Here is a 25791-nt window from a genome sequence, read left to right on the forward strand (position 1 = left end):
TTCTTTTCCGGCTTGGTGGAACCTGCAGGACATACGGCAGGAACTGAATTTTGCTAAATTTGGGGGGTAAAGTGCTGCCTATCCTTTCCTTTCTGTAAATTCCAAAATACAGGTGGAATAGGGGATTAAACACAGTGAAACGGTAGTTTGGTTTGCCTTCAATGTTTGTGTTTAGTTTATATGTGTCTACGTCGGTCAGTGTCCAGTCAGCAGGACAGAAACTACTATAGGAATTTCAAACAGAGGGGCGGTTCACAACATGTGAAGGGCTGGAGGAAAATGAAAAGGAAGCTGAGATCATTCAGAGATCAGTAACAGCAGGAAGCGACTACCATCCCAAGGCTGAATGAGCCCAAGAAAAAATGGTGTGATCCAGAATCCGCAGCCGCTCTGCTGCTGAGGCTGCTGGTATACCCACTGCTCCACTGCTCTTGTCGGGCCATCTTTCAGGAAGCCAGGAGGCTGAACTCCCACCCAGGGTTGCCTGTCACTGCTGCTGCTGCCTGAGCCAGAGCCAGAGCTCGGGAACTCTGCCCTGCAGAGGCTGCAGAAGCCCCCCTGCCCCACTGCTGTTGAAACTCTACCACCTGAGCACAAACCCACATTCACCTGCTGTTGCCAAAGCCTTCAGCAGACATGGAAGAAAAATTGGCTTTTTCTCCCACCTCCCTTGCAGCCTCCCACTGCTCTCTGCCCCACGGGTAGAAGCTAAGTGGAAGCCAGCCCGCTGGGGAGTCTGGGAAGTGTAGTTCACAGGCTTTCGGTCCCTCTGGAGAAAGGCGGGAAGGGTGGGAATGGAGTCAAGAGCCGGCAAAGAGCAAGCAGCCCAGCGTGTGAGTCACACACAGATGTTTCACGTAGCGCCGCTGTGTGTACCTCCAGATGTTTTCTGTTCGGGTCTGTGGGAAGCAAAGGGAACATATGTTGACTTGTTTCAAAACTTCTCGTAGAACGCTATCATGCCACGTTTAACCATCTGATAATCAAACCCCTCTCCCTCGCGGCCATTTACTCCGTTCCTCCTTGGGCTTTGGCAGGGGATGTGTAAACACTGGCAAAAACTTGCATTTCACACTCACTGTGCAAGATACCAGGGAAATCTTCCTAGTCTCCTGCCTCCTACCCACTTGAGAGCGTTTCATTAAATACCCGATGCCTGTGTACATTGTATGGGACCGCTTATGCGAAGGGACAGCAGAGCCCTTATTTTGCCTTCAACGGGTCCCAAAGGTGCTCCTGGTTTTCTCTTCAAAACTGTCATCTTTTATCAGTGATCGCACATGAAGGGCAACAGAATGTGCCACCCCAAAATATGACATAGCACCCCCAAATATGCTGCTTCAGTGAGTTTTTCTTTACATTTTTTATTATTTTTTTAATGTTTATTTATATTTGACACAGAGAGAGACAGAGTGTGAGCAGAGGAAGGGCAGAGAGAGAGGGAGACACAGAATGTGAAGCAGGCTCCAGGCTCTGAGCTGTCAGCACAGAGCCTGATGCAGGGCTCGAACCCACAAACTGTGAGATCATGACCTGAGCTGAAGTCAGACACTTAGCCAACTGAGCCACCCAGGCGCCCCAGTGCTTCTGTATATTGATTATTTTGAGCTGTAAGCAAATACGGGGAGAGGCTTTCTCTGAACTCCCCTCATCTGCCTAAAGGCAGATACTCCAAGAGGAACTCAGTTGTCATAAATCCCCTCCTGTGAGTCTCATCAACCTGAGAGAACTGACTATTGTCACAGGAAAGGAGCCTAGAAGTCAACCCTGCACCCAAACTAACTTTGTCACAAACTGTCACACCACCCATCTATTCTTCCAAGGGCCCATTTTTCTTTCCTAAAAATCATTTCCTCTCTCCTGAAAGGCCTATATTCTCCTTCCCCTTTCTCTATTAAGATGGCTTTTAAACCCAAATCCTAACTCACTTGAGTTGTTCATTTGTCCCTGAGTATCTCCCACACACATAAGTATACATGTAAATGCAGACACATATACATTATATTAGTATATACAGGTATATACAGGAGGTATACATGTTAATGAACATCTGTTTTTCTCTTGCTAATCTGTCTGCTATCACAGAGGTCTCGGCTAAGAACTCAGAAAGGTAGAGGGAAATTATTTCTCCTCTCCTGCACACATGAAGTCTGGATGCACAATAATGCTAATGAGCTAGCAATAACTGTCCCTTATGAAACAAGGTCATTTCCCCTGGACACCTGAGCACAGACTTCTTTAGACTATTGGATTTTCTCTTAGGTTTATTGAGCCCGGTTTTCCCTTCATGGGCACAAATCAAGCTGCTGCCTGCAAGACCAGCCCTGGAAAGGAGACGGGTAGGACAAGTGTGATAGGGCAGAAGACACTCTGACAAATGAGGCTTGGTCGGAGCTCAGGGGAACTCTATCCTGACGCTGGAATTGGCTTCTCAGGTAAAATCAGGTCACACTGAACAGTGAAGGCAGTTGTAAAAATGGAAAGTGAAGCAAGGCTTGTTTTGGAAGTGGCCGTCCCTGGGACCTCGAGGCAGCTTAGATCCCTGGCTGGGGCTCCCGAAGGGGGTCCAGCTAAGGCAATGTCAGGGGTACAGCTGCACATGGGGCATTTCGGGGTGTACGGATGGCACATTACAAAGAAGTTTAAAGATGGAAACCAGCTCTACTGTTTTCTCTTTCCAATCCTGACAATGACCTTCTAATATCATGTTCTTTTTGGGAAGCGGGGAGCTTGGGGGACCTCACAGCTGGGGAGCAGCAGAGCCAGATTCAATGCCCTGTCTGTTCCACCCACACAGAAATGTGAACAAATCCCTGTGACTGGCTCCCCCTAAGGAGCCTGAGGAACAAGCCTCCACTGAGCGTTTGTCGTGTGCCAGGCACCGTGCTGTGTGTTTGACACGCACATTATGTATTTTAGTCTTCCCAAGTACCCTGAATGGTAGGTATTGGTGCGCCCATTTTACAGGGAAGGATCATAAATAAAGTCTAACATTGTAACAATACACAGAAGACTCAAACCCAGGTCTGGCTTATTCCAAAGCCATACTGTTTCCATGACAAACAGCCTCTCTCTTTAGAGAGAGCGCAGTGTGGAAGAGGACTGGGGGTGGATGACTGGTGTGGACAGATGTGTGTGGAAACAGGAGAGGGGAGAGCCCAGGTCTGGAATGACCACGCACGCATCACAGTTGCCTTACCCCTCATGTCCCCTCTTCCCTGCCAGCGTCTCTCAGTGGCGCACACTACCTGGGCCACTTCCTTTTATTTTTTGCCAGAACCCAGTATAATTTTGAATTTGGGATCCCAGACGAATGTTTCTGCTGATCTCCCCCACAGCGGGGCCCCTTCCCTGCCACTTTCGCTGCCTACATCCCAACCTACCAGCTCTAGGAGTAGGGCCTTTCATTCTACACAAGGCCTCCCCCTTCATAAGGCTGTAAATACAGCTGGGCAGAACCTAAGCCTGTTCTTTAATTGCTATCCCTGAAGACCCATGACATCACTGTGCACCCAGGGGATGGTCTCTAAATATCTTCTGACCAACTGAAAAAACACATTAACCTTAAAAAAAAAAAAAAAAAAAAAGCCCCAGCATTTTAGGAAAAGCATAGCCACTCAAGTCAGTTTCATGGGGCTCACTTTGGGAGTTGCAAGCAACATTTTGAACAGCTACAAAGCATGAAGAAGTCAGTGGCATTGAGCAAAACGAAAGAAGTAAACTAAAATATGTTGCCATTTTTCAAAAATCTCTTCCTTTTAAATTTGGTGTCACGGGACAGTATTTCCTGCCTAGGCAGCTTGGCATGTCCTCACCCCACATACCCCGCTCCCCTGTGAAGAAGAAAAAAAAGGAGGAAAAGGAAATCTTGTGCTATTGGGAAATTGCTGGCTAAAATTTCCTTCTATCTCAACACTTTGTCCTCCTAACCCAGTTCTGAGAATGATCTCAGTGGTCGAAAGGTTTACACATTTAAAGCCAGACAGAACTCAGAAATAGAGAGACGAGGGAAAGAAAACGAGATGATCTGGTCACAGAACAAGCTATTTGAGACAACATCGTCTATAGAAAGATGGTTTAAACACCATTTTATGAAAAAGCATTACGGGGAAGCAACTAACCAGGGATTTCCTCTTGGCAAGGAGTTTGGTACTGCTTTTGGTATGTCACATCCTCCACATGTCTTTCCAGCAGGTGACTGAAAAAGCAATAATGGTGCTGGAGAAATTCTTCCATTTCACAGCAGCTACATGACAGACCATCCCAAGAGTCTGAAAAGATGCATCCCCAGCGACAATTTCTTAGGAGGTTTCAAAGACAGATTGCTTTGGGGAAAAAAATAAAATAAAGACAGATTACTTTGTTAACTCTCAGTGAACTCCATAGTATTTTCAAAATGCTGCCTGCCTGCCTTCAATTTTACTTCCTCTTTCAGCTGTGGAACAGCAAACCCTGTTGCAGAAATTACCTCTCCTACTGTTCCTGAGTCTTCAGCTCCAAATAGGAATGGATGGATGGATCCATGTGCTCAATACTCTGTCTCTGGGACCAGGAGCTCATACTCGAAGGGGCTACCTTACTTCTCAGCACCGTCCGATTTCTGTTGACTCAAGAATCCACCCAGAAATCTGGAGAAACGTCTCCGGTAGAGTGACACCACCTGTCCCTCCTCCAGTTTATGCACCGGCCACAACATACAGGAAGGAAGTCACAACTTAAAAATATAATTCACACAGAAGCCTTCGGCCAACATTTAAATCTTAATCTGAAGTCTCATGATTCCCACACTGACATTGGAGAAAGATCCAATGTCATTAATCGTCACACGGACACCTTAGACCATCTCCTCTGAGCTGGGATCATCCTGGGAGAGCTGCCTCAGCATAGCCGGTGGAGTGCCCTCTGATGAGAACTCTGCCCATGGCTGGATTGGAGTCCCACATCCATACTCCCCTATGTTGTGGCTATGTCCTTGTGCCTAGTGGTAAATTCCCCAGGCTTTATGACACGTCCTTGGATCTCCTCAAGTTCCACTTGAGAAGGGTTTTGGAACTTGCCTCCTGACTCTAATGATAGGTGCAAAAAGCTTGTCATTGCCAAAGAAGCATTCATCAAAGTCTCTGTTCTTCCACAAAAGGATCCAAGTAAGGCTTCCTCCACTGGAGCCTGCCCACCAGACAGAGGTCCAAAGGCGCGGTCTGGTCACACTCAGAGCCCAGGAGGAAATTTCAGTGTCTCCACCCAGAGATCAATGGGGTTTTAATCCCTTGAAGTCAATGGACTTCTCCAGATTGCCTTTCAGTAAAAGGTCTGTTCTGACTTCTGATATGCATATCTATTTTCATTTTTTTAGATCACTTCCCGGTAATAGCCAGGACTCACAGATGACCGACTCCTTTTATAACACCCCAGTTGGCCTCAATTCCTCCCCAATGCCTGCTCCCTGATGGTAAGGTTCTGCTACCTAGAGGTCAGTGTGAGGCCAATAGGAGAGCCATCTGGCACCCAGGACATGGGAAGTCATCATTTTAATCCACTGACCATCTGGGTCTGTTAAGAGGCCTGTGTCTGTGGCCTGGTGCTCCGTTAGAAAAATTGTTTTTCTGAATGTAGACTCCAAATCATCACTCCATACAAATGAAGTAAGATACCTCGCCCCAGATATGCCTTCAAGGTACTGCTCCTTGACTCTTGGTACACGAAGACCTTACTCAACCCTTCTCCCTGCCTGGCTGATGTGAATTGTGTATTTATCAGCCGACCGAAGTTCTTTCCATCCTGGTTTCGCAGTCCTCCCCTGATCAGTGTTACGAGTTGCATAAACAACCTTATCTTTTGGCAGCAGTTTTGAAAAACATGTAAGTCCTTTTCTTTTTCCTCCAGTGCTCCCCCCCCCCCGCCCCCCCCGCGCCGGGTACTGTACTGAGCTAGTGCTGACTCTCTAGACTTTTCCCTGGAGCATTGTCCTGGAATATAGTAGGTGGAAAAAAAACACCTGATCATGTTGCTAATCCAGTGGGATGATGGGAGTTCATTTCTCTGTGATGTTAATTGAAGGCCAAGGTCCACACTACTTCATGTGCCTCTTTTAGAACACCAAGGCCAATATCATTGTCACTGCACCAGTTTATCATGGGCCCCCTTGGAAGCAGGTGGGTGTGGCCGGACAAGGATTTGCTGAACAAGGGGCAGGCAAATATTTACACCTGCAGGTGCTGCTCACGGGCGGGCGGGGCTGAGGGCGCTGCACCGAGAAAGCTCCCTCCATAACCCTTTCCTCCTCTTGCTTTCCACAGTCCCCATTTAAACCTAGTTTAATCGATCCTCTTTTTAAAGTCTTCCCAAGGAGGACTGATAATTGCCCTCGAAAGAGCTCCTTAATGCGTAATTTAAATCCAATTCACTTACATATTCAATCCGTGCCTTATCGGCACTTACTAATCCATTGCGCAGAACTCATTTTTCATTATTATTTCTTGAATACGTGACTGGAAAAAGTTGCACACACATAGCTCATCCTCCAGTCTCTTTCTGAATCTTGTGATCGTGACAGAGCACCCCCTCTAAGTCACATTTACAAGTCCCCCAGCGGCCTGCCTTCTTTTCCGGGTTGTGTGGCCTCAGTTTCCCCCGGTTGTCCTTGTGGCTCTCTTTTGAATGCCCTTAAGGACTTATTTCTTCTCTGACTGGGCATGCTGTGCGGCCCAGACATTAAGCCATCACTGAGTTACTTCTGAACGAACAGCAGGCAAACAGGCAGGAGAGACTCTAGAAAAGCTGTGATGAATGCACGCTCTTTTGGAACAAAGGATAAGGCCAGCCCCAAGTCCAGTAGCACAAACAGGACAGATCTGGCAACTGGCAAGGACAGAAGCACCACACAAAGATCTTCTAGGGTGCACAGTGAGGAGCCCGGGGCCCTTCCGAGCGCAACTGTCATCTTCCAATTTAGAGGATGCATTTGAAGGGCAAAGCGGGGAAAGAGGCACCGAGAGGAATGTGGGCAGGAGGAGGAGGTGGAGGAGTGGGGACCGACCCCACAGGTCAGGGAGGATGAAGAACAGACGTGGGGTAAGAGTGGCTCAGGCTGAGAAATGGGTACAAATTCATCGTACACATTAATATACAGGAGGTTCTAATATCTGTCCGTGGGGTGTGCATTTGAAGGCCACCTCCCCACCCTATGGTGACTTTGTTGGTGAGGCTTTTTCTCTCAATGATATCTGTGATAGGCAGAGGCACTGAAATTGTGGAAGGACCTTGTGCTGGAAAAGTTGGAAAAGCGTGCATGTCTAGAACCTGCTCTTGTACATTTTTTTTCCCTCTAAGAGTTCCAGGGCCACAAAATCACAGGAGGCTGACGTGAAGGGGGAGTTACAGGGGCGAGACAGCTTGAAGGATACGTGAGGAAGTCACAGTGTACGTATGCGGGAGCGTAGGGGTGGCACTGCCTCCTTGAGAGAAGCTTCTTGGTGCCTGCAGTCCAAGACCATGAGAAACAACCCCGAGGATAGGAGGTCTGCCACCTGCAGCCATCGTGACTGTGCCAGCCGCTGGTACTGGAGCCAAACACAGTTCACCAGGCACACCCCAGGTTGGATGGTGCCGCCATTGTTCTTCGCTCCGCCTGGAAGTTACTCCATACCCTCCACAGTCTTACCCATTCTCAAGGCTCTGCTCAAGGCCACCAGCAGGAGGCCTTTGCCACCACACTGCCACCTTCATTTAAATTCCTAGCGCTCACTGTTTCCACCAATTACAGTCTGCTTTTGCTCAATTATTCCAAGCAGATCACCATTTGGAAGCAATGATCAGCAAGGGTTTCAGAGTTAAATAGAAAGTTTTAGCACCAAATGAAAACTCGAAGAAAATCTGAGACTCCGAGCATCTCGCCAAAGCGTCTCCCATTAGTGCAAGTAGGAACTGGTTTCATAACTTCAAGAAATTGGACTTTCCAATATGTCTAGGGAAGTTGTAAGTGGAAATGAAGAATTTGCAGAGACATTTCCTCCAGTGCTTAAAAAGAAATGATTGACCAAGAAGGCTATCTCAGGATTGTACTTTAAAAAAAAAATGTTTATTTTATTTTTGAGGGAGAAACAGCATGAGCGGGGGAGGGGAAGAGAGAGGGACAGAAGATCTGGAGCTGGCTCTGCGCTTAATAGCAGTAAGCCAGATGCGGGGCTCGAGCTCACAAACCATGAGATCATGAGATCACGACCTAAGCTGAAGTTGGACACTCCACCAACTGAGCCCCCCAGGCGTCCCAAGATTGTACTTTTAATTTTCATGAAGCAGATCACTATCAGAAACAACTGCCCTATGAACGTTCCATTCTCAAGGAGAAAGCAAGAGGTAAATGCCATGCCAGCAGAGATTAACTGTACCAGTATTTTTATTGGTGTTGTTATTGTTTTAGTAGTGCTCTGATTCTAAACTCCATAAGCTTTGAGTGATTTGCCACAATCATAACTTTCACTTAGAGCCCAGTTACTTTTCATGCTTGATTTTACAGACAGAAGCATTTGTTGTTGTTGTTGTTTGTTGTTGTTGTTGTTTTAGTAGGGCAGGATACATATATCACATTATAGTAGAAAACCCAATATTTGACAATTTCTGGCTACTGACCCATCATGGCACCATTTTCTGGATTTGTGTCTCATTTAACTTTGCTGTTTGTATTAGTTTCTATTGCTGCTGTAACAAATTACCACAAGATCAGTGGCTTAAAAAAAAAAAACACACAAATATCTTATCTCATGGTCTGAAGAGGAGAAGTCCAAAACAGGTCTTACTTACTGAACTAAAATCAAGATGAGGCAGAGCTCTGTTCCCTTTTGCCTTTTTCAGCTTCTAGAACCTGTTTTCATTTCTTGGTTCATAGCCAACATTGGCCAGTCAATTCTCATATTGCATAACTGACTTCCTTGCCTCCCTCTTTCACATAAAGGCCCCATGTGATTACACTGGGCCAAGCTGGATAATCCAGGCTAACTTCCCATCTCAGAGCTTTGATTTTATCATATCTACACATTCTTTTGTTGTGTAAAGGAACACATGCACAGTTTCCAAGGATTAGGGTGTGGACCTTTTAGGGACGCCATGATTCTGCTACCACTCTGTTACCCTTCTGTGTGTTCGCGCTTCCTTGAATGCCTCTTTGTCTTTTTATTCCCCACAGCAATTGCCCAATTCAGATACACATAGGCTATTTTTAAATTAACTTTCCTTCCTCACTCTTGATTTGAATAACACCCAGGTGTACTCTCAGGCATGGGTTGAGTTGACCCAACTACGGCATCTTTCCTACCTTCCTGCTGGGATACAAAGGTGATTAACTACTGCCCCAATTTTCAATAACTTTGCCTTGCAAGATGTTCAAGATGACTGGTCAGCATCCAGGCTTTTAAAAACATGAATAACACATATATCTAAAGATAAGAATAAGTGCAAGACAGGATCAAGCGCAGTTTTACGGAGCAAGGAGAGAGCTGGAATTAAAGGAGCAGACAACCAAGGAGAAAGAGAGTCCAAGTGGGTCCATTCTCTCCACATTTTGAATAAGGTCTTGGGGAAAACTGAAGTGAGTGGGGGCAAGATAAAGTGTGCAAAGATGTAGCATAGACATTAGAACCCAAGGGGCACCTGGGTGGCTTAGTCGGTTGAGCATCCAACTCTTGATTTCCACTCAAGTCCTGGTCCCAGGATTGTAGGTGCGAGCACATTGGGCTCTGTGCTGAGCAAGGAGCCTGCTTAAGATATTCTTTCTCTCTCTCTCTCTCTCTCTCTCTCTCTCTCTCTCTCTCTCTCTCTCTTTCCCTCCCTCCCTTTGCCCCCCACCCCTACTTGGCACACTCTCATGCTCTCTCTCTCTCTCTCAAATTAAAAAAATGAGATCCTTAAAGATATCAAAGTATGTTTATGCTTAAATATATCCCAAGAGCAAGGAGTACACATTTTATTGAAAGCACTACAAATAAAATGTTAAAATGTAGAGACTCTTGGAGGGAAGGGGAGGGCAGGAGGGACTGATATAAGCAGTTCCTCCGGTCTTTCGCTTTGTCAGTCAGCTGCTGAGACAAATCACGGTTCCATGGACATGTCAAGTTTCTCTCCATCTGCCCCAGAGCCCCTCTCCAATATTGTAGTCTTAGGATATAGTCACATTTCCCTGTACTTCCCATCTCCCTGTATCTAAAAGCACGATCTCCTCTGCCTAGTGTCCCCTCTGGTCTGCTTCATCTTTCCGGGTTTAGCTAAAACGCAACCAGACTCATCTCGATAAGTAAAGATTTTTCCCACTCCGGGACCCCTAGGGCACTTTGTTTGCAAAGTGCAGAGCACCGAACACGTGTGGCTTCAAATTCTGCAACACAAATCCACACAAACCTCTAAAAGCAGAATCCACTGTGGCTGCCTGTATTTTCCCAAGATAAGAAGATCACAACATCTTCCATCCAGGCCCTTCCGGAACCTTGCCAATAACCTGTCAAGGCACAAAGTCTAATTCTGTTTCATTTGAGTCTGGGCAGGGTTGTGGCTTGACTGCCACTGATAGAAGGCAGTGGAAACGGTGCTGCATGACTTCCAGATCACAAAGGCATTCATCGAGCTTTCGTCTTGCCACGGAAGCACTTAAGCTTTGAGCCCTGAACCTCCATGTTAGCAGTCCAGCCACCCTGAGGCTGCCGTGCTGTGTGGAAACCACACCACATGGAGAGGCCCTGGATGGGTGCTCAGTCCACAGTGCTCATCTTCAAATATCTCATCCCAAATCAGGGACCAGATATGTGAGTGGAAGGAGTCCTCAGATCACTTTGTCCCCCAATTTCATGTCACTCCAGACATTATGGAACAACCCTAAGTGCTATGGAGCTGGGAGATGGTCCCTCCCATGATGACGGCACAGACGGATGAGGTCGTGCTGGCCTGGCTCTCACTCAGCCAAGACTGTCTAGGCCCCCAACATTATGGAACAGCCATTCCCACTATCTCGATTCCAAAACCACACAATCCATAAGCATAATAATAAAGTTGTTTTAAGCCACTAAACTTTGGGGGTGACTTCTTATGCAGCAACAGTAGCTGGGGTACCAGGTATGAACTGTATAGGTATTTTCACTGAACTTACAACAGTAAGTAATCAGGGGTATCCTGATTCAGAGTTATGACCACAGCCATGAAGTCATCAGATAGACGAATGCCCAGGAAAACTAGGGCAGTGTCAGTGGATTCTCCAGTGCTGGATGAGAGAAAAACATTATGAGCATCACTTCTAAGACAGTTTTTTGACTTGAAGCAAGAAAAGATATTTGGGGGGAGTCTATCACTTCTCTAGAAGAGAAAAGTAAGCAGAATTTGGGTGCCTACAGACTGCTGAAAATAGGCACAACTCCCTCCCCAGGACCCCTGGGTACACTGCCTTCCTGCTCTAGGGAAGACCACCACCCAACTTAGGCAGGAGGGGCCCCTGTGGGAGGAAAACAGCAAAGGACACATCTCAGACAGGTTAGGGATTTCCAGGCAGTCGCGGTAATAGTCCTTTCTGTTGTTTCTTATATATGTCTTTTTTATGCCACATTGTGGGTCACACACACACACACACACACCACAGCTGACGGTGCACAGGACTTCCTGAAGCTTGGACAGAGTAATTGTTGCTGGGAAGAAAAGGGAAGTGAGTTTTGCCTTCTGTGGCTGACATGTGAGGGGCTGGGCAAACTTCCCAGTCCAAGGAATCTCTGTGACAGGCTCATAAAGGAAAGGAGAATAATCCCCACAGAAGTTGCTGAAGTGAAAGTGAGTTGTCCAAACACGGGACCCATTCATTATACGGGGAACGGCTGAAATGAAAAATAAAACTTGGTAGACTTTGTAACGTCTTGACAGTTAAGTAGACGTCAATCGATATTGTTAAGACATTTAGGAATCCAAGAAATTACTATTAGGACTATTCTTTTTCTTTGCTTAAGACAACTGAATAATTTTGCATGGACCAGGATGGGAATATGAAGTTCTTGGATGTTTCAATCAATCAATCAATCAATGATTACTGAGCAGGAAATTCCATAACTCTTTGTTTGGATAAAGAAATTCCAAGAAAGAACTTTTTAAAGTCTGTAGTAAATGGATGTTTCCTTCCGTATTAGCTGTGATTTATTATGCATTACAGGTCTACTTGAGGCTCCAGACGTGTATTTTAAATATCAGGCTTTCTTCTTCTTGTCCTAAAAGGTGTAATCATGAACTGAGTATTGGTTTAAGGGACTTCAGTCTTTCTTAGTGTAATCACCTGCCCAACATCCTCAATTATCTGATCACTAGTCAAATCTCCAGTTTACCTATGGTGACATTCTGGAAAAAGTCAATTACAGATCATCTTGTATTAGTTAACATGGTGCTGGCTGTTATTACACATAAACCCACAAAATAGTATTATTGATTTATATAAAATATACAATTTTACTTATGAAAGTTATGTCCCACTCATGTAGAGTCCGACTGATGCAAGGCTCCACTCTGCACAGCCCTCTGGGGACCCCAGCTGAGACAGCAAACGCATGAGTGTCCTCAACACATGGCTCACAGCGCTGTCCATGGCACAGACATCCAACCAACATACAGAACACAGGGAGCAAAGCGCCTCATTTTTATAGGCCAGGCTTAGATGTGTTTACATGACTTTTGCCCACATCCTGATGGCCAGAGCTCATCACATGGCTCAAATTAGATGCAAATGTTTCTGGGCGATGCTATCCCTGGCTGACCATCCGCTTCCCAGCAACACAGAAAGGGGCATAGTTCTTTGGTGAACAACCAACACTTCTCCACCCATCTCATTTACACCGTGGATGCTACCCATCCCCAAGCCTATGGGGTAGTGCCACACACTATTATTTGAAGTCCAGTCACAACAGACCCATGCTTTGCTGCCTTGGTCTGCATTATATTTAGTTTGGAGAAGTGCTATGGAGCTGGCAGACGGTCCCTCCCATGACGACATAGCACAGATGGATGAGGTTGTGCTGGCCTGACTTGCGCTCAGCACAGCGGTGCTATGACCTTTCATATTTTCCATGTTCCTTCACCCAAGGGGTTGGAGGAGGACCATATATGGGAGGCCTTGTGAAGGAGAGTGTTCCTTCCATCCTTAATGACAGATAGACACATTAGCATGGCGGGTGCCTGCAGGCCAACTTTAAGAAGCCAGCACTGGGCATCCAGAAGATTTGCTGTGGGGTGCCTGGGTGGCTCAGTCGGTTAAGCGTCCAACTTTGGCTCAGGTCATGATCTCACAGTTTGTGGGTTCGAGCCTTGGATCAGGGTCTGTGCTGACAGCTCAGAGCCTGGAGCCTGCTTCGGATTCTGTGTCTCCCTCTCTCTCTGCCCCTCCCCTGCTAATGCTCTGTCTCTCTCTGTCTCAGAAATAAATAAAACATTAAAAAAAGAAAAAACATATTTGCTGTGAGATTAGGCCTTGGCCAGGATTTCACTTAGTAATAAATTCTCTTATTCTTTTGTAAGCAGCTACTAATAATGTAACGCCTGGGGCAAGCGAGCCTGTATAAAACCCTATTCATTTGCATAATAAACCGGCCTGCTGTGCGGGCCCATCACCCTCCTTCTATGTAGATCTAAATTATTTTTAAAGTAACGGCAATGTAAACTATCATGGACTGTGATCCCATTGTACTAGGCACTGTACAAAGTCCAGGACTTCTATAATAGTAACAATCATTCTGTAAAGTAGACATTGGTTTTGTTTTAAAAGGAGGTACCTGGGCAAGGTTAAGTAGGTTGTTCAAAGCAAATGATGAGTGGCTGAGCTGAAATTCAACTCCAGAACTATGTACCTCTAAAATGTGTTCAGGGGCGCCTGGGTGGCTCAGTCGGTTAAGCGTCTGAACTTTGGCTCAGGTTGTGATCTCGTGGTTCGTGAGTTCGAGCCCCGCATCGGGCTCTGTGCTGACAGCTCAGAGCCTGGAGCCTGCTTCAGATTCTGTGTCTCCTTCTCTCTCTCCCCCTCCCCACTTGCATTCTGTCTCTCTCTCTCTCAAAATAATAAGTGAATATTAAAAAAAATTTAAATGCGTCCTCCCTCCACCATGCAGTGTGATGACGACGGCCAGCCCCCCACTATCACGCCATGAGGTGCTCACCACCAGCCAAGAGCAAATGCTCTGCACACACCAGGCAAACACCAGCCCACTCCCCGCTCCATGGCAAGACTCACCCTCATAAGGCTTCTCAGACTGCTTGGGGGCCTGCCTGGGGCCTTCACCTTGACAGAGTAGCCCCCACGTACAGCAAGTTCGGTGACAATGTATTCATTGCCAAGTGAGCGTTCCTGGCCCATAACCGTGCACAACGAGAGCGTAGGACCTGTGGCCACACCCACTCCTTTCCAACCTTGCAAAGGGCGAGCTGCCGAGACACCACAGCTGTTCTGGATCATCGTGTTCAGGTGGACATCAGTACAAGGCCCTTCACGTGTCTGCTTCCCAGTCAACAGTCAGGTGTCCCTCCTCTGTCTCCAGCGATGTTACAAAAGCAGCACTGATTTAAACAGTGACCAGCGGGTCACCAAGAGAGCCTTTTTGCCCAGCCACAGAATATTTTAAAAGATAGCGAAGCCAAGAATCTGCATCACTTAACACCTTCTCCAGTGGGACAGGTGTGTGTGTTCCTTTGGAGAAGTCAGGCAAAGGTAGAGCATTTTGATGCTGGGCACAAGAAAGAAATGAATGCTGCAAGGTCCCTTGGCACCAGAATTAAAATAATGACATCACTTATCGCAGTACCTAAGATTGCCAGGCCCTGTGCTGGATGATTTACACACATCGTCTTATTCAATCTCCACAAGGATCCTACAAGGCTAAAATGTTACTATCTCCATTTTACAGAAGGAAGGTTCAGTGAATACGTCACGAATGGCAGCAGCAGAACTGGAGGTTTGTCTGTCTGTCTCTAAAGCCCAAGTTCTCTTCTCTGAACCAGCCCACCTGGAGGTCCCAGAGCTGTCTGCAAAGAATGCCAGCCAGAAGGAAATCCTGACATGGAGCGGAAAGACATTCCAGGGCCCTGTGGCAGTGCTTTTGTTGTGCAATTACAAGAAAGGGAACACGATGTTCTGAAATCGCACAAGGAATGTAAACAAGACAGATGGAATCTCAGAACTGGTGCTAATCCCTTGCTGGAAGTTGATTCCAGAAAAAAGGTCTTTTGTATAGCATTTGACTAGGTAGATTGGCCCCTCAAATCCTGAAAAAAAAAAAAGTGCTGAGCTGAGCACAATGGCTGAGTTTTGCAAAGGTGTATGCACTTCAGATAGTTTATCTCTTCCTAAGCAATTGGTTTCCTTGCTTCTACTGGATCTCAAAGGAGCTAGTTAAGAATTCCCAGGAAGACGAGAATGAGCTTTTAGAAGGAAAATCCCAAAGCTGACATTTGTTGACAAAAGTAACTTCACAAGGTTTGAGGGAATGATCTGGGTATTTCTCAGTGAACCCCAGTGCCACCCGCTTAAGATCTGTAACCACTTATGGGGACAGCGGTGGGATGGAGTTATGTGAAGGACCCCTGCCACATGCCTCTTCATATACAATAAATAAAGAGATCGAGATCATGAACTCCCTAGAATTGTTTCAGTTGCTTCAAGTGAAAACACTCACATGTGAAAATGCATGCATATTTTGTCACATTTTATTTGTAACTCAAGCTTTAGGAACTTACAGTAGAAATGAGTTCATACCATGTAACCATTTATTGAGTATTCACAATGCGTCAGGCCCTCCAGGTAGTGTCTCACTGAATGTTGACAATACCCTGAGAGTTTGTGGACGAAAGAATTCTCATGCCCACGCTATAGAGGATGAAATTGAAATTCAGAGAGGTTAAGTGATTTTCCCAATGTCAAATGACAAAAATAAAACCGTGCAATGACTTTGATGTCCTTTATTCACGGAGAAACGACCCATGCATTGGGGGAGGACAGCGCTTCTCAAGCAGTAAAAAAGCACTCTTCCTGAGGGAGTTGGGGCAAGAGCAGATTTTTTAGAGCATAAGAAACGGCAACTCAGAGAATCAATGGCCAAGAGGGTGGGGACTTCCTTATAAAGCTCAAAGTTCCTATTTTCTAGGCTAAGGTAAGGCAGAGCTGAGTTGGGTGATTGTGACTGGCATATGCTAGGTTTCTGTGACAGTGACACATTTCCCTTAAGTGCTACACACTTAGGTTTCGATTTGTGTGGTGGGCCATGCCACTGCGAAAGCCTCGATTTTGCAGGTCCCGATATAAGAATTACCTTTATCATTGAAAAGGAAGAAAAACGGGGCACCTGGGTGGCTCAGTCGGTTAAGCGTCCAACTTCGGCTCAGGTCATGATCTCAGGGTTTGTGAGTTGGAGCCCCTCATCAGGCTCTGTGCTGACAGCTCAGAGCCTGGAGCCTGCTTTGGATTCTGTGTCTCCCTCTCTCTCTGCCCCTCCCCTGCTCACACTCTCTCTCAAAAATAAATAAACATTAAAAAAAAATTTTTTTAAAGAAAAGGGGGGGAAAAAAAAAGAATTACCTTTATCACCAAGAACACAGAGGTAGTAAGTGGCTGAGTCCAGATTCAGACCCAGGTCTTTGCTTCCAAAGACAGGCTCTCTCTCTATCAGTTCTCTGAATAACAGATTTGAAGTTTTCTAGCACGGTTGTGCAACAGGTCACCCGAGAAACTATAGGACCTTGCTTGGCATCACTTTGAAGTTTCTATTCCACCAAAGCATCTCAGGAATCCTTGAGAGTAGCAAGAAAAAAAAAAAAGGGGGGGGTTTGTGTATGTATTCAGAGGTTGCTTATTTTTTACACATAGCCCTTTCTTACCTGACATTGTTCACCTGCCAAAGTCCCTCCAAGTCTACCATCCGCCATATGAAGTAATACATAATTTCATCGAACCAAAAGTCACTTCTTTTGAGCTCTAAGAATTTGCCCATCATTTCCCATTTGGAACCTACAGGAGCTATATTAGCTCTGTCTGAAGATCTCCTGTAGCTCAGTCCTCATGGGTTCTGTCGAGACTATAGTCATTAACAACTTACAGTCTTGTTTCACTGAGATCTCTGTTAAGTGTTTTGTCACAAAAAGCCCACAGATAAACCTGTATCCCTAGCCTTTGGAAACCAAACTATAAAAAATATATTGACGTCACTTCTTTGTGTGGTTAACCTGTTAGCCACACGAGTAGGTGGGGGTGTGGTTCTCCTAAAGGGTGTAACATTCCAACTGTTAATCATCCTGGCAAAAAATAAATTCTGGGACAGGAAATAAGGACCTGGGATTGGGATGAAGGGATACAACTTCCTCCTCTCTGAAGCCATGGCTCGGTTTGGGCTGAGTTTGAGGATGGAGGTGCCCCAGGGATTTCTGGCAGTAGGGATGAGCTGCCCCTGGCCATAAGCCATGAAGACAGCAGGTCAGTGGTCTGGTAAGAAACCCCAGTGCAGATATTAGTTTATACAATATTTGTAAATTCATTCCAGGGAAATCTATATCAGTATGTATATCATTCTCTCTCTCTCTCTCACTCACTCTTTCCAGCTCTGGGGCAGAGGAGATATATATATATATATATATATATATATATATATATATATATATATCTCCCCGGGGATATATATACATATATGTGTGTGTGTGTGTGTGTGTGTGTATACATGTATATTTCATCAACCACATATGTATGTTTCTTCCTTTATCTTTGAAACTTGAGTGAAAACTTGTTAAATGCTATAAGGTTGTCTCAGTGATGCCATGAGGAATTAATGAAAATCCAGGCACATGCAGTTGGTAGGCAGAGTACAGAACAGAGTGGCATCCCCTCCCTCAAGCTGGTAGCAGGAGCAGTCTCCAGAAAAGGCCAGGTGCACCCAGTAGATATGCCACTCTCGGAAGGGTCAATTGCCATGTGACCAGAAGGTCAAGATGGAAGACCCCGAGAGACCTACCCTTGAATTCAGGTCAGACTGAATTCAGGTCAGACTGAACCTCGGGAAACAGTCCCCAAGAGACCTACCCTTGAGTTCAAGTCAGACAAAACCTCGGGAAATGGCCATGAATGTCCAGCAAACAACTGTGAAGACAGCCAGTGTCTTGCAATAATACAGCCAGGGGCCATGTCATCAGGATCGTCCCTTGGCTAGGTTGTGTCCTGCCAAGGACAACCAGCCAAGGGGGTGAGTTGGGGTTGAAACCCAAGCTGTCCTTCACTTACCGAGCCATGCACACTTGCATGGGGCTGCATCCACCTGGAGGAAGTCGATGCATGTTTCCAATGTTCAGGAGTGTTGCAGGCACTAGGGCAGCCCAAACGCCACTGTAGTTTGACTTATACGTTAAGAAGTACAGCTCTGGAGTGTTGTTAACAGAATGGAGTTCAAGTTGGGGTGAAGAGGACTCAGGCCCACTTGAAGTTACTGTTGAAACAGGTTTGAGTAGAGAATCGTCATGGGGGGCTTGGGCAGTTGGCCAGAGTGGTTGGCATGTCTCCTGTCACAGAAGTGGGAGGGGACATGTATATAGTGCCTTCAGCCAGTATCTGCAGTGCAGGGTGCCTTGGGCGGGCATTCATATCTACATGTCACCGGATCCAGGACAGCTGACCTCAGTGAGCATGGGCAGACAGAGGAAGAAGACCTGTGTTGCACTGTGGCAGCCAAGAGGTCTTCATAACCTTATGGAAGACCCGAGAAACGCCTAGACTTCTGTGGGTGGGAGTCAGAGCAATGCAAATCTGTGACTTCTAGTAGGATCTCTATCCCAACTCCTACCACCGTCAGTAGCACAGGCTAGGAATTAGGGCTTACATCTAGGGGTCTGTTGGAAGGTTTCATTTATATGCTTGTCTCCCATGAAAACTAGAAGTTCCTTGGGTCAAGGATCATGTTACATTCATACCCGTATCCCCGAATCCCTAGTGCCCGATATATAGTAGATACTCCATCTATGTTTATTGAAAGGACAAAGGACAGAAAGCTACAGGGTGTGGTCACCGCAGAACTGTGCAAGTCGTGTTCCCACCGACTGATTCCTGGCTGCACGCCCATTTGTGCCACCCAGTCTGATGCTACCACAGGGCTAAGGTGCTCAGAAAAGGCTAAGATGTGGGAGATGGGCTGTACCACTCTCGACAACCACACTTGAGCACACTCTTGACTCACCAGCTGCCTGAGCTAGCCAGTTCTCTGGCTAGTGAGCTGGGTATGCACAGTCTGCTGAGCTGGGCAAGATGACCAGCGAGAGGAGAGAGGGCACAGAAACCTGAATGTCACAGACTTCGCTGTTTCTTCTCTCTTTAAAGATAAGAACGGACTGGGTGCTCTCCTCTCCCAACTCCATGACCAACGTGCCAAAAGAGAAGAAATCGTTGGGGGATGTGGTTGGTAGGCTTGGCCACAAACTCCTAGGTTCAGCTACAAGTTCCAGGAGACCCAGGCATGAGGTTCATGTTTCCATTAAATGTCTTCTCCCTGTTCAGTCAGGAACTGTGAACAAACTTCTCTTTCCGACCTTTGTTCTTGGTGCCTGGATAAGTGGAGAGTTAACATTTAAGTGAGCTGATATAAATGGCTATTAATTTACTTTAGCTGAATTCAACAGGGGTTTATAAGCAGGAGCTATGCACACAGCTCAACGCATCAGGGGACTTTTTAAAAAGTCTAGGATATCAGAGCCTTCCACTAACTATCCCATTACAAAAGCAGAGCAGAGCAACTTTGGGGAAAATATAGAAAAAAGCTAGGCAGGATGAGATCAAGAGTCCCCATGAGTGGCCCAGTCATCGGGAGGTCTGAGAAAGATCACTGTGGGCAGGAAAGCTCCCTGTGGGCGTGAGCCAGATGGGCAAAGCTGGGTGAGTTCAGGGAGAAGAAGGGAAGGGGGGAAGGCATTTCAAGCAGGTAGAATGACATGAGCAAAGGCTTGGAGGTAGAATAACTGATACCTCAAAAATGTTTCTCTTGGGAATAGGGACCAAAGGGAAGTAAGACTGAATGAGTTGGTTGCAAACAGATTAAATGCTCCACAAAAGAGTGTGTACTTGACCATATACTCAGGCCAGCATTTGCTAAAATATTCTCGCTGGAATCCTAGCCTTGCAATCTTGACCATGAGATAAGAGTTCCAGTCAAGTCAAAATCATAGTCCCAGCAATCTTCCCATTAGGCAGTTCACATGGTGCATTAATCTAGTAAGACTGAGTGCAGTCCTGCAGTAAAGAAAGAAAATCTGTTCCACTTGGTTGAAAACCCTGTTAAACATGAAAAGATGTTCAACATCGTTAGTAAATAGGGAAGTGAAAATTTAAAACATACACCCTATTAGAATGACTTTTTAAAAAAACTGGCAATACTAAGTACTAGTGAGAATGCAGAGCAGATGAGACTTTTGTAATACTGCTGGTCAGGGTGCAAAATGGTGCCACAGCTTTGGGAAACAGTTGGGCAATTTTGAAAAATAAAGTCAAATACATACTGTCTTAGCTTGGGCTACCATAAGAAACTTCCATAGGCCGGGTGACTTAAACAACAGAAATGTATTTTCTCACAGTTCTGGGGGCACGGTCGGTTTGTGGTGAAAGCTTTCTTCCTGGCTTGTGGATGGCCACCCTCTCTTTGTCCTCACGTTCAGGCCGTATGTACGCTTACCATACAGCCAGAAATCTCGCTCCGAGGTATTGATCCAAGTGGGGAAAAAACAAAACTTACATTCACAGCAAACTAGGACACAAATGCTCAAAGCATTTCATTCATCATCACCCACAACAGGAATCAGAGCAAATGTCCTCGGAAGGGGACCAGAATATGCCACCCCAAAATATGCCACTTTGGGGTAAAGATGATTTGGAGCTACAGCCAATTGAGAATCAAAGGATGAAGAAACAGGCCTTCTCAGAGCCTCCCCTATCTGATTAAGAACGGAAACTTCTGAGAAATGAGGGCTGCCGTAAATGCCCTCTCCTGGGGGAGTTTTATGGCCACAAAGCAGATGGAAAGGACCTACACAAACAGCCTTTACTAAATAAACCTTATCTTCCATTAGTTTCCCTATATATTTACCTTCCCACAATTTACCACCCTAGAAGCTCAAACCCTTTCCGTTTTTCTTATTATAGCTCTGCAAATTTATTGCCCTTTTGCTAAAATGGTGGATAAGCTTTAAGGTCTGCCTGCCTCTTTAGGGTTTTAATTTCATTTTTTTTCTAACGTTTATTTATTTTTGAGTGAGTGAGAGAGAAAGAGAGAGAGACAGACAGACAGACTGCGAGTGGGGGAGGGGCAGAGAGAAAGAGACTACTGAATCTGAAGAAGGCTCCAGACTCTGAGCTGTCAGCCTGATGCGGGGCTCGAACCCACGAACCGGGAGATCATGACCCGCGCAGAAGTAGACATTTGACCAACTGAGCCACCCAGGCTCCTGTGGGGTTTTGATTTCTGTGAAGCCCTTCTTATGCACATATGAAATAAACCTTTTTTTCTCCTGTCAATTTGTCTTTTGTCAGTTCAGTTTGCAGGGCTCCAGCCACTGAACCTCAGAGGGTAGAGGAAAAAGTGTGTTTCCTCCCCTCCACAGTTAATGAATGAATGGGTGAACAAACAGATACATTCATACAAGGGAATACTGCTCCACAGCAAAAAAGAATAAACTACTGACACATGCAGCCATATGGTTGAATGTCAAGTACATTGTATGAAGGGAAAGAAGCCAGACTCAAAAGGCTACATATTGTATAATACCATTCATGTGACATCCTGGAATGGGCAAAACTTGTCAGAGTAGAAAGCTGCCAAGTGGCCACCAAAGTCTGGGAGTAGGGGAAAGGTTTACTAGAAACGGACAAGAGGGAAGTTTTTGGAGTGAAGGAAATATTTTACATCACAGTAGGGGCAATGACTATACAACTGTGCGTTCGTCAAAACTCACAGAGTTGAATGCACCTAAAAGGTTAATTTTACTGCATATAAGTTATGTCACGATCATTTCTTTTAAATGAGGATAAAGCAAAAAAATGACACGGAACAAATGCCGAACAAGGGGGGAAATGCCTATTCACATCCCTTGGAACTATGTTTACATGGAACACAATTTGTAATTGGGGCTTGAACTCATAGATGAAGCATTCCGACAGTCACACCAGGATCCCTCATTCATCCCACAAATATTTAGTGAGTTTCTACCCTATGCATTATTCTAGATTCTGGCGCATTTAAGAGCACAAGCAAATTAAAAATAAGAGGCTTGGGGCGCCTGGGTGGCTCAGTCCGTTAAGCGTCCGACTTCAGCTCAGGTCACGATCTCGCGGTCCGTGAGTTCGAGCCCCGCGTCGGGCTCTGGGTTGATGGCTCAGGGCCTGGAGCCTGCTTCTGATTCTGTGTCTCCCTCTCTCTCTGGCCCTCCCCCGTTCATGCTCTGTCTCTCTTTGTCTCAAAAATAAATAAACGTTAAAAAAAAAATTAAAAAAAAAAAAAAAAGAGGCTTAATTCTCCCTGTTGAAAAATAAGGGGAGACGCACTTTCCCCTTCTCCCTGTCCTTTCAGTTTCTTTCTCTGTTCCTTGCACTGCTGTGGGAGAAAATGCAGAGAAGGACATTAGGGAATATAGGGAGTAGGACTTTGTCATTGTTAGTGTGGTGGTCAAAGAAAACCTCAGTGAGAAATTGAAGTATAAGCAAAAACTTATGGCAGATGAGGAAGAAAGCCATGAGGCTATCTAGGGGAAGAATGGCCTGGTCAAAGGGAACAAGTAGATGCAAAGGCCCTACGGAAGGTTGTGTACTTGATCTCTAAATGCTCAAATTTCACTGCCTCCCTTCTTTTGAGAGTTGCTTTCTGCCCATCTGACCCACTTGCCATGCTCACAAAACCAAGAGCCACTCTTTCTCCACCCGCTCCAAATAGGCGGAAGGAACCCGGCCCTTGCTTATGTTTATCTGCACTTGACTCTTTTATGGTGATTTGATCTCTTCAGTATCTTCTCTAAAGAGAGCCAATAATCCCACCTGTTTGAAGGCATCCCCATCCCTTCATCCCATATCAAGCAACACGAGGTGCTATTTCCCCAATTCTGAGATGCTACTGATTGTAAGATGCTCTATCACTTGAATAGAAGCCTTTCAGTGGGAGAAAGAAAGGAAAGAAGGAAGTAAATAAAGAAGTTAGAAAGAAAGAGAGGAGGGAAAAAGACAGGGAGAGCTTGGGGAGCTAAATTAACTGTATATACTCTTAAATTACTTTAGCGTTCACACATCTGTGCAATTATATGCTGCAATCGTTTTCCTATATACCAGCAATGAACAGGGGAATTTGAAAGTAAAAACCTAACACTGGGGCTCCTGGGTGGCACAGTTGATTGAGCATCTGGCTCTTGATTTCGGCTCAGGTCATGATCTCAGGGTCATGGGATCAAGTTCTGTACCAGGTTCCACACTGAGTGTGGAGCCTGCTGGAAATCCTCTCTCTCTCAAATAAAAAAACAAAACCAAAACATAACACTATTTATATTAGCACCCTCCAAAATGAAATAAAAATCTAACAAAATATGTATAAGATCTATATGAGGAAAACTATAAAACTCTGATAAGAGTATTAGAGAAGAATTCAATAAATAATAAATGGGGAGATGTCTTATGTTCACGGATGGAAAGACTCAGTATTTTCAAGATGTCAGTTCTTCCTAACTTGATCTATAAATTCAATGCAATCCCACTAAAATCCCAGCATGTTATTTTGTGGATACCAATAACCTGATTCTAAAGTTTACGTGGAGAGGTGACACAGACTATCCAGAATAGTCAACACAGTATTGAAGGAGAAAAACAAAGCTGGAAGATTGACACTATCTAATTTCAAGTCTTCCCACAAAGCTGCGGTAATGAAGAGGGTGTGGTATTGGCAAAAGAACAAACAGACCAATGAAACAGAACAGAGAACCCAGAAACAGACTCCCATCAGTATTGTCAACTGATCTTTGACAAAGGAGCAAAGTGATACAATGGAGAAAAGACATGGTCTTCTCAACCAATGGTGCTGGAACAATGGATGTCCATGTACAAAAAAACGATTCTAGACACAGACTCTACACCATTCACAATTACCAAAGCTTAACTCTGGCTTCTTTCATAATCAGAGATTAAATATTCTTCCAAATCATTTTGTACCCCCAGTTATTTCATAGCCTGGTGGGGACCGGCTGCTTTTCAGCCAGCAATGAGTTTGGCCTCATTAGCACACTTAAAATTGACAATATAATTTGAAGGCATCATGGAGAATCCTAGGGGTTTACTGGCATTTCCTCTTTGGTTAAACTTATAGTTTCGTTTTTCCTTTTTTTTTAAGGATAAACATTAAATAGCTTCTAGTGAAAGTCACTAGAAATTTTCTACAGATTTTGAATTCTGAATAACAGGCTTTTTTTTTTTTTTTTTTTTTTTTAATGATGCATGAAACGGTCACAACAATTCCCCCTAGCTTTGAAAACTTTTTAACTCGCTCTGCGTGATGGGGCAATTTCTTTTTTTTTTATTTTTTTGTTTATTTTGACATGTAAGAAAAATAGAGCGAGTCTTAAATTAGAGGAAATACGGCAGTTTTCAAAACTCACAAGGCCTTGAGAACTCTATTGAGCCCACAGAGCTGACACCGTATCCACCAGCTGAAAAGTTGTGCCTTCCTCCACACTTTCTGTAATCCCAACTCCCGCTCCAGCTCCAACCTTGGAGATAACAGAATTCAAAGCACAGTTTGGAGGGAAAACCAATCTGAAAAGGAAGAAGAAGACAATAGTGAACGTTTATTTTAAACTTCCTGCCTGAAATACCATGAGACTAATTTCTTTCAGATCGGACTTTGTTTCCTGAGGGCTCAAAGGCAAATGTGTATTTTCGCGGCTGTGCTAAAATACGAAGGCTCCCTTTTGTACGGCCTTGAACCTCCCTTGAATTAGCTGTTGTTGAAACCCCAACTCACATCTGATACAGGAATTAGGACTTAATCCTACAAAAAGTATTTTTTTGCAGTTTTGTGTGCAACATGTATGGTTGTGTTTGTTTGGGGTGTCTTTTGTTTCTTTTTGAGTAAAATTATAAAGCAAAAACCTTTTCCTCATGGTTACTAGCTCTCATACAGCAAAGCCCCTCCCTTCATGTTTTAGCAGGAAGAGCTTTGCCTTGCTGCCTCTGAAAAAAATCTGGAAATATGTGACATGAACGTACATGGGAGGGCAAAGCCAACAAACCAGGCCAAGATCCAGTGTCTGGAAGAAGGAGTCACCTAGCAGGGGCTCAGTGCCTCTCTCACTGAGAGCCAGCCCCAGGGTGAGAATACAGCCTCTTGCTGGTGCCCGCAGCCCCGCAGACCGACATAAGAAAAGCAAACAGGACCACACGCCTCTGCCATAGCGGCCCTTGGTTGCTGGACAGGAAAGAGTAACGTCTCTACCGGAGCAGCTAGAAACCCTTTCCTCTCATTTCTGGCCAGGAAATCTTCCACATTCAATGCAAGATATCCCTTACTTTTTCGGGTTGAATTATTTTCTGAGAAAGGGCCTCATTTTGCATCACCCACTGTCTCTGCATGTTGCATCTGGAGGTCCTGGACTTTCCTGGCCACTATCAAGGCACAGGCTGAGCAGTCCTGCTGGAACCCAATAATGGGGGCACCATTACTGAAAATACAAAAGTTCATGTAGAAAAACAGACATTTGGGGGCACCTGGGTGGTTAGTCCGGTAAGCCTGCAACTTCAGCTCAGGT

The 25791-nt window shown here is 45.3% G+C and overlaps 1 long non-coding RNA gene across 2 annotated transcripts; it reads right to left on the reverse strand.

Annotated features, from left to right (window-relative positions):
* Positions 1-25791, reverse strand: LOC107179290. 2 transcript variants are annotated; one of them, XR_006216493.1, is made up of 8 exons: positions 25751-25791; positions 24643-24799; positions 19988-20293; positions 19206-19569; positions 18260-18461; positions 16571-16782; positions 4122-4325; positions 1-899 (listed from the first exon to the last, which is right to left on the reverse strand). It is a non-coding gene; the product is annotated as an uncharacterized LOC107179290 (long non-coding RNA). The 2 variants fall into 2 exon arrangements; XR_006216494.1 differs by lacking the exon at positions 19988-20293.

The sequence above is a fragment of the Panthera tigris genome, chromosome B1 (genome assembly GCF_018350195.1).
Source record: "Panthera tigris isolate Pti1 chromosome B1, P.tigris_Pti1_mat1.1, whole genome shotgun sequence".
Lineage (NCBI taxonomy): Eukaryota > Metazoa > Chordata > Mammalia > Carnivora > Felidae > Panthera > Panthera tigris.